The sequence below is a fragment of the Herpailurus yagouaroundi genome, unplaced genomic scaffold, assembly GCF_014898765.1.
Source record: "Herpailurus yagouaroundi ecotype Mexico unplaced genomic scaffold, PumYag 197, whole genome shotgun sequence".
Lineage (NCBI taxonomy): Eukaryota > Metazoa > Chordata > Mammalia > Carnivora > Felidae > Herpailurus > Herpailurus yagouaroundi.
In genome coordinates, this window is record NW_024412428.1 from 22,563,336 (window position 1) to 22,579,712 (window position 16,377).

Genomic DNA, 16,377 nt, shown 5'->3' on the forward strand with positions numbered 1-16,377 from the left:
TTGGGAGAGCTTTGTTTAGGTATTTTATTAAAGTCAACCCAGTTGGTGTCTTGCTGTCCATTCATGTTCAACTCACATCTCTGCTCAGATGCTTTATGTGCTCAGTTTACAGATTGGCTCTTCCAGCATTGTTGCTTCCTGTTCCTAAATTTGGGGAGAGGACCTATTATAACCTCTGTGTCCAAACCTATTACATAGGTTATTTATATATTTATCTCCTTTGACCTTCACACCAGGTTCTTTATATATTTACGTCCTTTGACCTTCACCCCAGTCTGGAAGGTCATCACGTTCCTTTTACAGATTTACAAACTGAGGATCACAGAGACTAAGACATCTGCTCAAGTTCACAAAGCTTGAATGGTACAGAGAATGTTCAAACTCAGGTCTGACCTCAAACTCAGAGTTCTGCCTTCTGCTGTTGCTGCAAAGTAAGTACTACATGGGTGAATCACTCACATTCTCATGTCACCTGCAGAAGAAAAGGGACCTAAAAAATAGTGATTTAGTCAAAGAACCCTCCAATCTAGCATACCTTCATGTCTTTCTATCTTAATTCATGTGTCTCTTCCTAGAATTCTGCTCCTATTTACTGATTACTTACTATGCTGAGAACACATCGAGTATAAGTAGGGACAACCTACTCATTCTCATTTAACAGCTTGTTAAATTACGACATTTTTCATCTTCCAAATGTGCATAACTTTTGACCAGCTGTTCTACTTTAGGAATTATACACATATGCTCATAAAGCTACAGTCTAAGCATATTGATAAACATATAAAGAAATGCAAAGTCTGCAACTTCAAATTGATTTAAGTCCCTAAACAAATAAAAAACTACTATCATTCAGGTTTCTACCTGAACCAGTAGTGTGCGTGTGTATGTGTGTGTGTATTATATTGTTTTATTCATGACAGAGAGATTTATTACAAGGAGTTGGCTTATGCAATTGTGTAGCTGGCTAGGCAAGTCTGAAATCTGTAGGGCAGGTCAACAGGAAGGGGAGGCTGGAAAATTTTAGGCAGAAGCTGATGCTATAATTCCACAGGTGGATTTCTTTTCCCTCAGAGAAACTGCAGATTTGCTTTATTTTTATTTTTATTTTTTTTAACGTTTATTTTATTATTAAGAGACAGAGCGTGAATAGGGGAGGGGCAGAGAGAGAGGGAGACACAGAATCTGAAGCAGGCTCCAGGCTCTGAGCTGTCAGCACAGAGCCCAATGCAGGGCTTGAACTCATGGACCCCGAGATCATGACCTGAGCCGAAGTTGGATGCTTAACCGACTGAGCCACCCAGGTGCCCCAAAAGTAATCCCCCTTTACTTAAAGTCAATTTAAGTAAATTTTAATCCCACATACAGAGTGCCTTCACAGCAACACCTAGACTGGTGTTTGACTGAATGATGGGGTACTATAGCCTGACCACAGCATAAAACAAACTAGCACAAGAGGGTAAACTATCAGTAGAAATGGTAAATAGAGATGATCAGCAAGCTATAGTAATATGGAAAAACATTTTAAAAACAAGTTAAAATATGTTACTAAAGTATGTTGTTAAAGCATGCATTCAGTGGAAGAAACAGAGAAGCTAAATCAAAGTGTTTGAATAATAAATTTATTGGTTTACAGCACAGGAAAAACAGAAATAGGGTGGAGTGCTTTGGCTCTGGCCATCTGTATGGCCCTCTGTCCTTTGCTGGCTCCATGCTCTGTTGCTTGACAAGTGGCTGCCCCAGTTCCAGGCCTCATCTGCATGAGGAAGAGAGAGATCATATCTTCCTATTACTCTCTGAAGAGTAAGAAACTTATTAAGTGCCTCCAGCAAACCTCCTTTTAAATCCCATTGGCCTGAGTTGATCATGGGTCCATATTTGGGCTAATCTTGTGACTAGTGAATACCGTGCACTAATAGACTTAGCCTTCAGGTCCAGAGTCAGTCAGTAATGAGGGGAATGGAAGGTCATGATTGCCTTAGGCTACAGCCTCCTGATCTTTTTGACAAGTAATAGTGCCCATATGGCTGACAGACTGGAACAGCTCAAAGCAAGCACCCTGGGGCTCCAGACCTCCCAGGGTCCACCTGGCTATCTCAAGGGATAAATATCTCTACACACCAATGGGTAGCAACTTGTATGTTGCATTAGACCAATTAGGAACCACCCCCTAGGGAAAGAGTCTATCCCCAAACTATGAGACTTCTATCCAGTGGAGGAAGAGTGGACTGGTTAGTAATAACATAATGGATAATAAGGAGAGGGGAGCATACAAGAAGGGTCCAAGGATGTTTTCCAAGGTTCCAGTTTCAGTAACTGGGTAGACGCCAGTGTGTAAACTAGAGCTGGATAGTATTGTCTCATGGAGCAAACTTTTTGTGTCTTGCCCCAATTCTGTATTGAGTGATGTCTCAGAAATTGACAAATGCCACAAATCAGTGTTTTCCTCTAGAAATCAGTTTTTAAGCCTTTACCAGCACATGAAGGGAGTGTCATGTCCCAAGATAGACACACTCGTGATGTAACAGGTTTGCTTTTTATTTACCTGTTGGGAATCCTGCTCATTGTTTTTTTATTTTTTAATTATTTATTTATTTATTTATTTATTTATATTTTTTAAACGTTTATTTATTTTTGAGACAGAGAGAGACAGAGCATGAACAGGGGAGGGTCAGAGAGAGGGAGACACAGAATCGGAAACAGGCTCCAGGCTCTGAGCTGTCAGCACAGAGCCCGACGCGGGGCTCAAACTCACGGACTGCGAGATCATGACCTGAGCCGAAGTCGGCCGCTTAACCGACTGAGCCACCCAGGCGCCCCTCATTGTTTTTTTAAATTGAGGTGAAATTCACATAATGAAAAATTCACCATCTTACTCATCCTTTTTTGAAGTGTATTCAAGCTCATGGTTATTGTATCTTTATTGATTATAACATTTTATTTTTGAGAAGGTAACACATTTATGTTCAGAAGGTACAAAAGAATATCCAATAAAAAGCAGCCCTCCTGTTTCTGTTGCCCAGCCATCTAATTTCCTTCCCTAGAGAAAACCCAGGGTAATGGATCTGTAGGGATACTTTCTGAAAATTCTTAAATAAATCAATTCTTAGAATATTTTTAACCGCACACACTGCTATGGCCTTGCTTTCCTTTATCTAACAAAACATCTTGGGTGATTCCAAAACCAAACAAAGACCTCACTAAAAAGGAGAACTACAGATCTATTTCCCTGATGAACACGGATGCAAAAATCCTCAACTCTTAAGATACTAGTCAATCAGACCCAACAATACATTAAAATAATTATTCACCACAGTCAAGTGGGATTTATACCTGGGATGCAGGGCTGGTTCAATATCCACAAATCAATCAATGTGACACATTGCATTAATAAAAGAAAGGACAGGAACCACATGGCCCTCTCAATAGATGCAGAGAAAGCATTTGACAAAATACAGCATCGTTTCTTGATAAAAATCCTCAAGAAAGTAGGGATAGAAGGATTATACCTCAAGATCATAAACGCCATATATAAGAGACCCACTGCCAATATCACCCTCAATGGGGAAAAACTGAGAGCTTTCCCCCTAAGGTCAAGAACACGACAGGGATGTTTGCTTTCACCACTGTTATTCAACATAGTATTGGAAGTCTTAGCCTCAGCAATCAGACAACACAAAGAAATAAAAGGCATCCAAATCATCAAGGAGGAAGTCAAGCTTTCACTCTTCACAGACAACATGTTACTGTATGTGGAAAACTCAAAAGATTCCACCAAAAAACTGCTAGAACTGATCCATGAATTGAGCAAAGTCACAGGATATAAAATCAATGCACAGAAATCAGTTGCATTTCTATACTTTAATAATAAAGCAACAGAAAGAGAAATCAAGAAATTGATCCCATTTACAATTGCACCAAAAACCATAAAATACCTAGGAATAAACCTAACCAAAGAGGTGAAAAATGTATACACTGAAAACTACAGAAAGCTTGTGAAAGAAATTGAAGAAGACACACACCAAAAAATGGGAAAATATCCCATGCTCATGGATTGGAAGAACAAATATTGTTGATAGTACCCAAAGTAATCTACATATTTAATGCAATCCCTGTCAAAATAACACCAGCATTCTTCACGGAGTTAGAACAAACAATCCTAAATTTTGTATGGAACCTGAAAAGACTCCGAATAGCCAAAGCAATCCTGAAAAAGAAAACCAAAGCTGGAGGCATCACAATCCCAGACTTCAAGATGTATTACAAAGCTGTAATCATCAAGAAAGTGTGGCACTGGCACCATAACAGACACTCAGATCAATGGAACATAATAGAGAACCCAGAAATGGACCCACAACTATATGGTCAAATAATCTTCAACAAAGCAGGAAAGAATATCCAGTGGAATAAAAACAGTCTCTTCAGAAAATGGTGTTGGGAAAACTGGAGAGCAACATGCAGAAAAATGAACCTGGGCCACTTTCTTACACCATACACAAAAATAAACTCAAAATGGATGAAAGACCTAAATGTAAGACAGGAAGCCATCAAAACCCTAGAGGAGAAAGCAGGCAAAAACCTCTTTGACCTCATCTTCAGCAGCTTCTTACTCAACACGTCTCTTGAGGCAAGGGAAACAAAAGCAAAAATGAACTATTGGGACCTCAACAAGATAAAAAGCTTCTGCACAGTGAAGGAAACAATCAGCAAAACTAAAAGGCAACCCACAGAATGGGAGAAGATATTTGCAAATGACATATCCGATAAAGGGTTAGTATCCAAAATCTATAAAGAACTTCTCAAACTCAACACCTGAAAAACAAATAATCCAGTGAAGAAATGGGCAAAAGACATGAATAGACAATTTTCCAAAGAAGACATCCAGATGGCTAACAGACACATGAAAAAATGTTCAACATGGCTCATTATCAGGGAAATGAAAATCAAACTTCAATGAAATACTACCTCACACCAGTCAGAATGGCTAACATTAACAACTCAGGCAACAACAGATGTTGGCGAGGATGCAGAGAAAGAGGATCTCTTTTGTACTGCTGGTGGGAATGCAAGCTGGTGCAGCCACTCTGGAAAACAGTATGGCGGTTCCTCCAAAAATTGAAAATAGAACCACCCTATGACCCAGCAATTGCACTAGTAGGTATTTATCTAAGGGATACAAGTGTGCTGTTTCAAAGGGACACATGCACCCCAATGTTTATATAGCAGCGCTATCAACAATAGCCAAAGTATGGAAGGAGCCCAAATGTCTGTGGACAAATGAATGGATAAAGAAGATGTGGTATAAATATGCAATGGAGTTTTACCTGGCCATCAAAAAGAATGAAATCTTGCCATTTGCAACAATGTGGATGGAACTAGAGGGTATTAGGCCAAGAGAAATTAGTCAGAGAAAGACAAATATCACATGACTTTACTCATATGAGAACTTTAAGATACAAAACAGATGAACATAGGGAAAGGGAAGCAAAAAATATAAAAACAGGGAGGAGGACAAACCATAACAGATTCTTAAATATAGAGAACAAACCGAAGGTTGCTGGAGGGTTTGTGGGTAGGGGGGTGGCTAAATGGGCAAGGAGCATTAAGGAAGACACTTGTTGGAATGAGCACTGGGTGTTATATATAGGGGATGAATTACTGGATTCTACTTCTGAAATCATTATTGCACTATATGCTATGGATATAAATTAAAAAATAAAAATAAATTAAAAAAAAATCTTGAGGATGGTTCCATACCAGTACCTACAGAACCTCCTTTTTTTTTTTTTTTTTAAACAGCTACAATGTAATCCATTCACATACAGTTACTATGAATGACTTTAAACATCCTTCTTTTTGCATCTATGTGGATATATCTTTTGGACCCATTCCTACAAGCAGAATTACTGGTCAAAGATTATGTATATTTGGAAGTTGAAAGATGTTGTTAAATTGCCTTCTGCCGATACTGCACTGGTTTGCATTTTCATTACAATTTGCCTGTTTCCTCACAGCTTTGCCCACAAAGTAGGTCTTCAAATTTCTTATTCTTTGTCAATCTGATAGGAAAAAAAATGGTATATCAGTGTAATATAAATTTCCTTTCCTTTTATTATATGTAAGGTTGTGCATCTTTTTATATGTTCATGGGCCATTTCTGTATCTTTTTTTTTTGGTAAACTATCTGCTTGTATCCTTTCCCATTTACTCTATTGGGTTTTGGTACTTTGAAAATTAAATATTAGAAGTTCTTTTTATCTGAAGGAAATTATACTCAAACACTTTTTTCCTTTGTGTCATTCATCTTTTGGCTTTGTTTCTGGTGGTTTTCCCATGCAGGTCTTTTTTTGTTTTTAAAATTTTTTATGTAGTTGAATCTACCACTTTCACATAGTAGAATCTTTGATAGCTTCCTGGTTTTTTTTTTTTATTTTTTTAACATTTATTTATTATTGAGAGACAGAGAGACACAGAGCGTGAGCAGGGGAGGGGCAGAGAGAGGTGGAGACACAGAATCTGAAGTAGGATCCAGGTTCCGAGCTGTCAGGACAGAACCCGACACGGGGCTCAAACTCACAAATTGCAAGATCATGACCTGAGCTGAAGTTGGTCGCTTAACCAACTGAGCCACCAGGCAACCCTATAGCTTCTTGGTTTTATGTAATACTTCTTCACTCCAGAAATTATTAAAAATGTAACACAGTTTTTTCTAGTCCTTTTATGTTTTCATTTTTACATTTAAATCTCTGCTTCATTTGGACTTTGTTCTACTTTTATTATTTTTTCCACGTGGCCATACAGTTGCCTCAATATTATGTGTTGAATAATCCATCTTTTTCTCCGTTGTTTTAAATGCCACCTTTAGGCATTAATTTATAGAAGAGAAATTAGGAAGAGGTATGATACCTGACATTTAGACAAGAGAGCCAGCCCTTGCTGTCTTTGGGAAGTGACAGTAGAGGGATGTAGCTACCTGCTTGACCCAGATTTCTCTGTTTGCTTTAATTTCCTATTAAGAATTCTGTGTGTGGCAGGGATGGGACAGGGAATGCAAAAGTTTTCTTAGGATAGTTGGGAAACTGAGTTACATAATGTGTCGATTTTTGTTGTTCCTTTTGTTCTTTTTTTTTTTTTTTTTTGGAGGGGGAGGTCATATATATGAGAAGAAACTGCAGAACTAAGCTACTTCTTGCTTTCAACGACTTGGTTACTTCCTCCCTTTATCAAGAAGTTTCTTGTCTATTTCTTGGGTAACCTCAATTTTGCTATGAACTGAAACTATAGAGAACAAGAACAGGAATGGTGAATACTGTATTAAACAATCTATTTCATAGTAAGTAAAATTCCTACTTGTAAGAGAAAACATTTTGAACACTGTTTTGGAGAATGGAGAATTTCCTAGTAACTAAAGCTTATCATGGCTCAGAATCTGCAGAAATGAGACCTTTAACGGTCATTGTTTATGAGGTCAGGAAAAGAAAAAAAAAAAAAAAAGGAGGAACTGCAGAGAGCTGACAGAGTGACCGGACATTGTGGCTCTGTCACATGTTTATCTCCAGAAATGGTCTCGGACCAGCGGACAAAGACTTGTTGGTCTGAGGAGGTGAATGGCCCAGGAATTTTGCTTATTCTTTGTTGTGCCGTCTCCACACAACAGGGCCCTGAGCTGCTGAGTGGAGCTGAGAGATGATATGCAGCCTATTGGGTAGCTTGTGGTGGCATCCCTACTTCAGGGAGAAGAAGGCTTGGCGAGTTGAGGCTTAAAAATACAACTAACTTTATCATCCAAAGCATGACCCAACACCTAAAGAACCTGGGATGGCCTTCTCCCTTCTTCTGTCAACACATTCTGCCTACATATTCCCGTAGTAGCTCCTTTACACTTTGTGGGGTCCTTGGTGTTAATTTCGAGTTGATTTCATTTACGTGTGTTTAGGTGGGGAAAATGGGGTCAGCAGGTAGGAGAGGCACACTGTGTTGTCCCAATCCCATTGAATGATTCTGGGTTCCCTTTCATATCTGCCTTTACAAGGCAAATCTCAGGTAGAATAAAAATAGAGAGCAAGCTGGGGCATCTTTGGCTGCTGTTTCCCCTTAGTAGGTTATTGACCAGGAATGACTTCGGCATAATAGAAGCTTATTCTTTGCAAAACCAGGAAGTAGAGGAATCTTGTCCTTGGTTTTTTCGAACCCCCAACTCACCTCTTACTGCCTTCTCACACTCTCTTGGTGGTCCTACGGCCCTTAGTACCTGATACACAATCCCCTTCATCTTAGTCTTGAGACAGTGGTCAGGACATTCTCTCCCGTCATCGCCACTAGCCTATCAAGTAAAAATGACCAACATACTAAAGTAACCTCACCCTCAAGTAAAATATGAAACCTATGTTATGTAAAGAAAACACAAGGGGTGCCTGGGTGGCTCAGTTGGTTAAGCATCCGACTTCAGCTCAGGTCGTGTTCTCATGGTTCGTGAGTTCGAGCCCCATGTTGGGGTCTGTGCTGACAGCTCAAGCCTGGAGACTGCTTCAGATTCTGTGTCTCCCTCTCTCTGCTCCTCCCCTGTTCGCTCTCTCTCTCTCTCTCTCTCAAAAAATAAACATTTAAAAAAATTTAAAAAAAAAAGAAAATACAAAACCATTAAGCATAACATAAACACAAATCACAGTCTTAAAATGTTGGCCTCTTGAAGAGGAGAAGAAAGAGAATGTATTAGCAGAGGAAAAAGGGAAAAAGAAAGAGACAGGATATAGGCAGAAGCCATGGATTCAGCGGAGAAAAGCAACTGTGTTGACTCATATATACTCACTTCTCTCTGAAGTATCAAAATATTAAAAAAAACCAACTATTTCCAGCTTTCCATTGCTTTCATTCTCAACTGTTGGTTCTGATTGAGCAACCAAATCATCATCTTCAGTGGAAATCATTTTCTAACCTCAAAAACAGGAACTGAAGTTAACTACAGCAAGGTCCTGTCAGAAGCCAGATGATAAGAGCCGAATGCCTGTGTTTTCCCAAAATTCACACGTTGTAGCCCTGATCCCCAGGGTGATGGCATTTGGAAGTGGGGCCTTTGGAAGGTAATTAGGTTTAGAGGAGATCATGAGAGTGGGATCTTCATGATGGGATAAATGTCTTTATAAGAAGAGGAAAACAGTGAGATCTTGTCCCTCCATGGCCTGAAAAAAGGCCATATGAGGTCATTTAGATGACCACCACATATGAGTGGTCATCTACAAGTTAGGAAGGGTTCTTATCAGAAACTAAGTGTGTTGGCACCTGGATCTTGGACTTCCACCCTTCAGAACTGTGAAAAATAAATGTCTATGGATTAAGTCACCCAGTCTATGACATTTTGTTATAGCAGCCTGAGATGACTAAGACACCAGAGAATTGGACAACCACCTATTGGCTAAAGGTCATGGTCATAGTAGGGATTGGGGGCACAGACTACATGTGTATGTAATTGCAGGAGTCTGCATGTAAAAGTCCTCTCAAGGATTCTGATTCCAGTAAGAATCCCTGGCTGCCCTCATATAAAGTATCTGCATTTTGATACAGGCCTCTTAAATGCCAGGTGTCTGTAATACACAAAGGAATGAGTCACTAATGATGGAAGGTCAGGTGCCATTCCACGTAAAGGTTTGTTTCCTTGCAGGGAGGGGAGAATTTTCCATTCTTTCTCAAAGGGGGGAAAAAAAACACCACCTTTTTTTTCTTTGGTTTCAACTCTGCCATTGGCCTGAGATATTCTTCCTATAAGACATCCTTCTTTGTGGACATATTTATGTCAAAATATTTCCCCCCTATTTCTCACCTCCTTTCTGACCTGTACACATGGTAAGTGCTGCTTATTGAGGAGCTATTGCTGGGGGAAAGGAGAAGTTGTGTTGGGGGACCCTCCCTCTCCTCAGCTATCATGAACTTCTCTGGCTCTGCTTCAGCAGGATGACAGGGAGTGTCCCACCCACTGTGACTAACACTTTTGTTGAAGCACTTAATTGCTGTCCCTCTGACAAGTCTTTATAAGCACAAGCATGCTATATCCTTCCCCCCATCCTACTTCAACAGATAGCTGATAAGCTGCTGCTCGGGCTTGGGGTGGAGACTGATTCACTTTCCCCTCATTTTCTAGAACCTTCCATAGCAGAGTGCCTGTAGAGAGCTGGCTAATGTAACCTCTCACGGTCAGTGGAGCCAAGGACAATTTCATCCCCAAGAACATTGTTGGTTTGGGGGCAATGATTTGCATTTAATGAAAACAATAACTTTCCACAGCTGCTAGAAAACACAATTTGGCTCTATTGTGGTGACAAGTGCTTACTTTCTTTCATACCAGCCCAAAGAAGTTTCACACTTCAGAAACTTTCCTCACTACCAGTGGGTTAATAAATACAGATGGAAATTTCTGTATTTCTGTATTGCAGCAGGCTGAGGAGCTGTGAGAGCATAACCAGCCCTCAGCTGATTCTTGCCACCCAAAGCAAGAGGAACTGGTTTTCTGCAACCGGTTTTATAACACCAGTGGGGAAACCGATTACCCTCCAGGTAGAAGCTCGGTAGCCGGTTTGTTCTGGATCATCATGCTTGCCTCCTTCTCAGTTTCTGCCTTGTGTCAACTGTACCATCTCCCTTAGTTTCAATTCCAGAAGTGCCCTTTCCCTGAAATGGCTCTTCTCTGACCACCTGGGCACCCCAGGCTCTGGCCACACCTTGCCTGCAAGGCAAATAAGCACCTTTAATAATCACTTGGGAATAATCTCCTGAGTGGAAATAACAGATAGTCATCAAGAACAGAGGGCTCTTGCCTGGGCTTGCTCTGAAAATCCCCTTTGCAGAGGGGGTGCAGCTCTCTCTCCAGCTCCCTCGTTACACATCTCTTACCGAATTATCGGGACGTTTATTCTGTCAAATATTAACCCTTGTCCTTGGTTGCTTTAGTGAAGAGAGATGGAGGTGGAAGGTAAAATTAAAAAGAGAAAGGTGCAAGTAGAAACCAAAGTGAAAGACGCTAAGGGAGGACCAGAAGTGGGAAGGGAAAGAATGGCAGGGGAGGGGAGGGGAGGGGGCTGGCAGGTCATCTGGGCACAGGGGGCCTCCAGCCTCATAATCTGCTCTGTGCATTCTTCTCACCAGGTTCATTGCTCTGCTGGGGCTTTCATTCTTATTGTCATGAAAAAATATATAATTACCAAGTGAAAAAAAGCCAGGTAAAAACAGCATGTAAGTATGATCCCCCTTTGAAGTATTTGCTGGCATAAAGATTTGGAAGGCCACAGATAGAGATTTTAAGTGTTTATCTTGGAAGGGTAGGATTATAAATGAGTTTTTATTTTTTTTTCTTTTTGCCAATCTCTACTTTCTACAATGGATGACTATTGTTTTTAACAGAAAAGTTAAAATCATGCTAAAGCAGGAAGGGGGCGCCTGGGTGGCTCAGTTGGTTAAGGGTCGGACTCTTGGTTTGGGCTCAGGTCGCGGTCTGTGCGAGCCCTGTGTCCCACTCTGCACTGACAATGCGGAGCCTGCTTCAAATTGTGTCTCCCTCTCTCTCTGCCTCTCCCCCGCCCCTCAAAAATAAACATTAAAAAATAAATAAAAAATTAAAAGGTAAGGGAAAAGACAGACACAGAGGAAGAAACATTGGACTTAAGGGAAGGTGACAAAGGTTTTTGAGGCTATGTGATAATGCAGATATTTAAACAAACTATGTATGCATTTCCCCTGTTTTAATTAATTGCCTGTTCTTTGCATTTTGACTACTATTTACAGTTTTTTAAGACCTCTAATTTTTAAATCTTTAGAGCTGTATTTCTTAAGGAGAGGAGGCACACGTGGGAATCAGCAAGGAAACCTTTTCAAAATACCCTGCCAGGGTCCCACCCTCAGAGGTTCTGATTCAGAGTACAGACATAGGGCCTGGGTAAGAGTCTTCTGGAAAACCTTCCCAGGGTCTCTGATTCTCATCCTGGTTGACAGTTCCACCGTGTGCAAGACGATTCACTGGGGGTACTGAAAGGAAATATTAGAACTTCTAATTTTATTTATTTTTTATGGCATCCTTTAAAAATCTCTACCTGTATGTGTATTAATGCTCTATATAATACTGATATTATAAGACATGTATAATTTGCAAATACATTTACGTATTTTAGGGAGTGTCAAAGACGCTTTTCTTATAAGGGTCTACAATAAAAAATTTGGAGACAACTGCTTCAGAGAATGAATTATAAGTGGGATAATTCAAGTGTCCAACCAAATTAGAAATTTTTCTCCAGACTGAAGTAGAGAAGTGTCACACTATGGATGATGACTCATTTTGACCTACTTAGTCTCCTTCTTAGAAATACATTACTATTTACTGGTCCTGGGTCATCATTTGTGGTGTATTATCTTCCCCAGGTAGGCTGCAGGTGTCTCCTTGGTAAATACACATGCACATACATGCCCCAACTATAGACGTCAGCATTTGGAAGCTCTTAAAGCCTTCAAGAGGCTCATCATTATTCCGTGGTTCCTACATGATAAACTCTTATAACTGCTTTGAAAATAAGCACCTGCATTGTCTTAATGTGAAAAGCAAAACAATGAATAATAAATAGTAAATAAATATTGATTTAAAAATAAAACTATAGGAAAAAGAGTGAGAAGTAAATCTTCTAGGTAAAGAGAGAGAATTGAACATGCACACATCTCCTTTTGCTTTTTTCTAAAGCCTCAGTAAGATGATGGTAAATGGATTTTTTAAAAGGAAGAAATATTAGCAATCAAAAAAATTTTAACTCCTCAGAGCAACAAAATTTCGAAAGCTGAAAAGAAATGTGGCCATGACATAGCAGACAGGGGTAAACGGAATCCTATCGAGCAAGTGGGGAAATTCAAGAAACTAATCAGAATTTCCCAAAGGCTCAAGAATTGATGGCCCCGGAGACCTCTGTCAGTGAGGTGGGGACATGCAAAACCATAAGGGGTGGTTCAAACTCTATTTAGAAAGCAGTTAACTCCCAGATCCTCTCCCCTCTCTGCAGAGCCAGACCAGTACCCACTGCAGAGAGACTAGATCAGGGGTCTGTAGACTGGAGGACATTGGGCAGAGATGATGACTGGATGTCGTACTGAAAACAGAGGCATGAAGTGGATAGGTGGAGACCCACAGCTCTTTGTTTGCTTGTGTTCCCCCCAGTGCCCACAGCCAGAATGACGTCTTTGGACATAAGCTTGTAAGAGTCCTCTCTGGGGAGTTTGGTCTCCCCAAGAGGAAAAACAAAGGCACTGATTTGGGAGTCTGCCAAGCAAACAGCCCAGCCAGAATGTATGGTGGAGCCTCTGGTCAATAAGCCCCTAAGGTTCAGAAATTCACTCAGCTTTTCAGCCCCTGTTCTTAAATAGGAGCAGACAATCAAGGTTTACTAGACATGGAGAAAAGCCTCTTACATAAAATATAAAGACCAAAATGAATAGAAGAAAGAAACTTAGAGAAAAGGGAAACCAAACAGGTTGAGGAAAACATCCAATACCCTGTGATTAATATCCTCAGAGCTGGGGCACCTGGCTTGCTCAGTCAGTTAAGCATCTGTCTCTTGATTTCGGCTCAGGTCCTAATGTCACATTTTGTGGGTTTGAGTTCTGCATTGGTCTCTGTGCTGACAAGGCAGATCCTGCTTGGGATCTTCTCTCTCACCCTCTCTCTGTCCCACTCCCCTACTTGTTCTCTTTCTCTCTCTCTCTCAAAATAAATAAATAAACTTAAAAAAAATCCTCAGAGCTAAGATATGTAACCATCAAATAAGTATATGACATTAGAAAAAGGAACATCCAGGAACAAATGTTAGACCCCTTGGTAATTAGAAATAGGATAATAAAAACTAAAATACAGTAAAAGGGTTAGAAAATGAAGAAGAGTAAGTCTCTGAAACTAGAGCAAAAGAGAAAGAAATAAGTGAAAAATAAGAAAAAAAGGGAATCCAGAACAGAATATCTAATTTATGAAAATAGGAATTCCAAAAAGAGAGAACAGAGAAATCATAGGAGGGACCATTATTAAAGACATAATTGAAAAATATTTCCCACAACAGAGGAGCATGTATTTCTGAAATGAAAGGTCCATCAAATGCCTACACAAGGATTGAAAATAGACCCACATCAAGACACACCAGTGTGAAATCTCAGAACAATGAAGACAACAAAAAGATGCCAGAAGCTTCCAAAGAGGAGGAGAAAATAGCTCCTATGAAGAGGGTGATGAATTAGAATGGTTTCAGGCTTCCCAATAGCAAACCCAGGGGCCAGATGGCAACTACCTTCAAAATTCTCCAAGAAAATGATTTCCAGTTTAGAATTCTATACCCAGCCCAAACTATCTACCAAGTGTCAGGATGGATTAAAAATGTGTCCGGGGTGCCTGGTTGGTTAAGCGTCTGACTCCTGGTTTCTCACTTTGTGAGACAGGGCCCCATGTAGAGCTCTGTGCTGACAGTGTGGAGCCTGCTTGGGATTCTCCCCCCACCCACTCTGTCTCTCTTTTTCTCCCTCTGCCCCTCCCCACACTCCCACCTCTCTCTCTCTCACTCAAAATAAATAAACATTTAAAAATTTTTTTTTCAAAAGTTGCAGACATACAAATTCTCAAGAATTTATCTCCCATGCCCCTTCCCCAGGAAGTTCCCAGGACGTTTGTCAAAATATGAAGCAGGGGCGCCTGGGTGGCACAGTCGGTTAAGCGTCCGACTTCAGCCAGGTCACGATCTCGCGGTCCGGGAGTTCGAGCCCCGCGTCGGGCTCTGGGCTGACGGCTCCGAGCCTGGAGCCTGTTTCCGATTCTGTGTCTCCCTCTCTCTCTGCCCCTCCCCCGTTCATGCTCTGTCTCTCTCCCAAAAATAAATAAAAAACGTTGAAAAACAAAAAAAACCCACAAAAAACAAACAACAACAACAACAAAAAACATGAAGCAAATAACACCAGAGCTTACCCAGAAGGGAACTACCCTGGAATGACCACGAAGCGAGATTCCAAGATGAGAGATGTGCCTCAGGTCCAGGTTGCAGTGCATTAGAAGGCTTTGGGAGAGATTTTGGGGGAGATTGATGAAATTGTTAGAGTACCCAAAGATTCTGAATGTCTTGAGAGCAGACACTGACAGATAGCAAATTTAAATGTGTAGAAGATGAAGCAAACAGAAAGCAACAGAGTTGTTAGCTCCAAGGACAACAAAAAGGTGTGCAGGAAAGGAAGTTATCACGATTTGCTGTGGTTCAGCTATGAGTGATGTTTTATACCCACTGTAACACGAACATTGACTGAGATGACAACATTGTGGAACAGGAAGAATGGAGGATGGGGAAGGACGAACATGTATGGTGGGGGCAGTGGAAGGAAAGACACCTTATCTTCTATCCTGGACAGAAATCAGATAATGGCTAACATTGAAAGAGCAAGGAACAGCATTTCAAGCTTGTTAATTTGGAGACCTGGAGATAAATACCAAAAGAAAGAGGCCTAAGTGTAGAAAATGGTGAGGAGGAGAGGGGATTGCTGTTTTTCATGACAAATTTTGTAGAACAATTTAACATTGTAGATTATGTGCATGTAGAACTCTGGGGGACAAAGAGAATATTTAAAAAGTGCCTACTAATATTTTCTTCAGGAAAAACAAAGCACATCTCCTTTCCTCTCTGGATTCTAATTCCCAGAGCTCTGCTTGCTAGAGACTGCTTGCTGTTCCTTGTGAGTTCCTCCAAACATATTCTGCGGCTCTATATGAGGCTTACGCTTGCCTCATAAACTACAGTCCTGATTGAATCTTGTGATCCACCATGATCTTGAGTCAGACACATCCAGGCCACTTTCATTTTTTGAGGCTCCCAATATATTGAAAAAGAAAAAGTTGCAAAAATGGGATTAAAACCGTGGGTGAGCTTTACATGTCTACGTTAATAAAGGAATACATTTATCAGATACTAGAGTGATGCCAGAGTTCTAAATTTCAGGCCCTAGGAGAATGTGAGGCCCAGGCCAAGTGGCTTTCCTGCACCCCCACCCCCCAGCACTCCCCAGCCCCTTCCCGTTCTGTGCTCAGTCTTACCCTGAGATCCTTTTCTAATTTTACCGTCTTCCCTCTTCCCTCGCCCCGCCTGTTATTGTGCTATTTCCTTCCCTTCTACAGAATGTGTATTATTCTGCATTTGCCTTCACTGAGCTTCATTCAGTTCCAAGCAATTCCTCTGGCTCTTCCTCACCCTGCTGTCACCTGTCCTTTGAATCAATATGCTCTCCATCCTAACAACCCTCATTAATTAATTAAAATGTCCTCCTCTGCCTGTTTTCCATTTTGGTACCACATTCACATTTAATGAGCATGCTGGCCATTCCATTATTCAGGTC

At 40.6% G+C, this 16,377-nt stretch overlaps 1 long non-coding RNA gene across 1 annotated transcript; it reads right to left on the bottom strand.

Moving 5' to 3' along the window:
* Window positions 1-1,603: 1,603 nt before the first annotated feature.
* Window positions 1,604-15,227, bottom strand: LOC121012683 (uncharacterized). The gene is made up of 2 exons (XR_005782226.1): window positions 14,966-15,227; window positions 1,604-1,753 (listed from the first exon to the last, which is right to left on the bottom strand). It is a non-coding gene; the product is annotated as an uncharacterized LOC121012683 (long non-coding RNA).
* Between the last annotated feature and the right edge of the window lie 1,150 nt (window positions 15,228-16,377).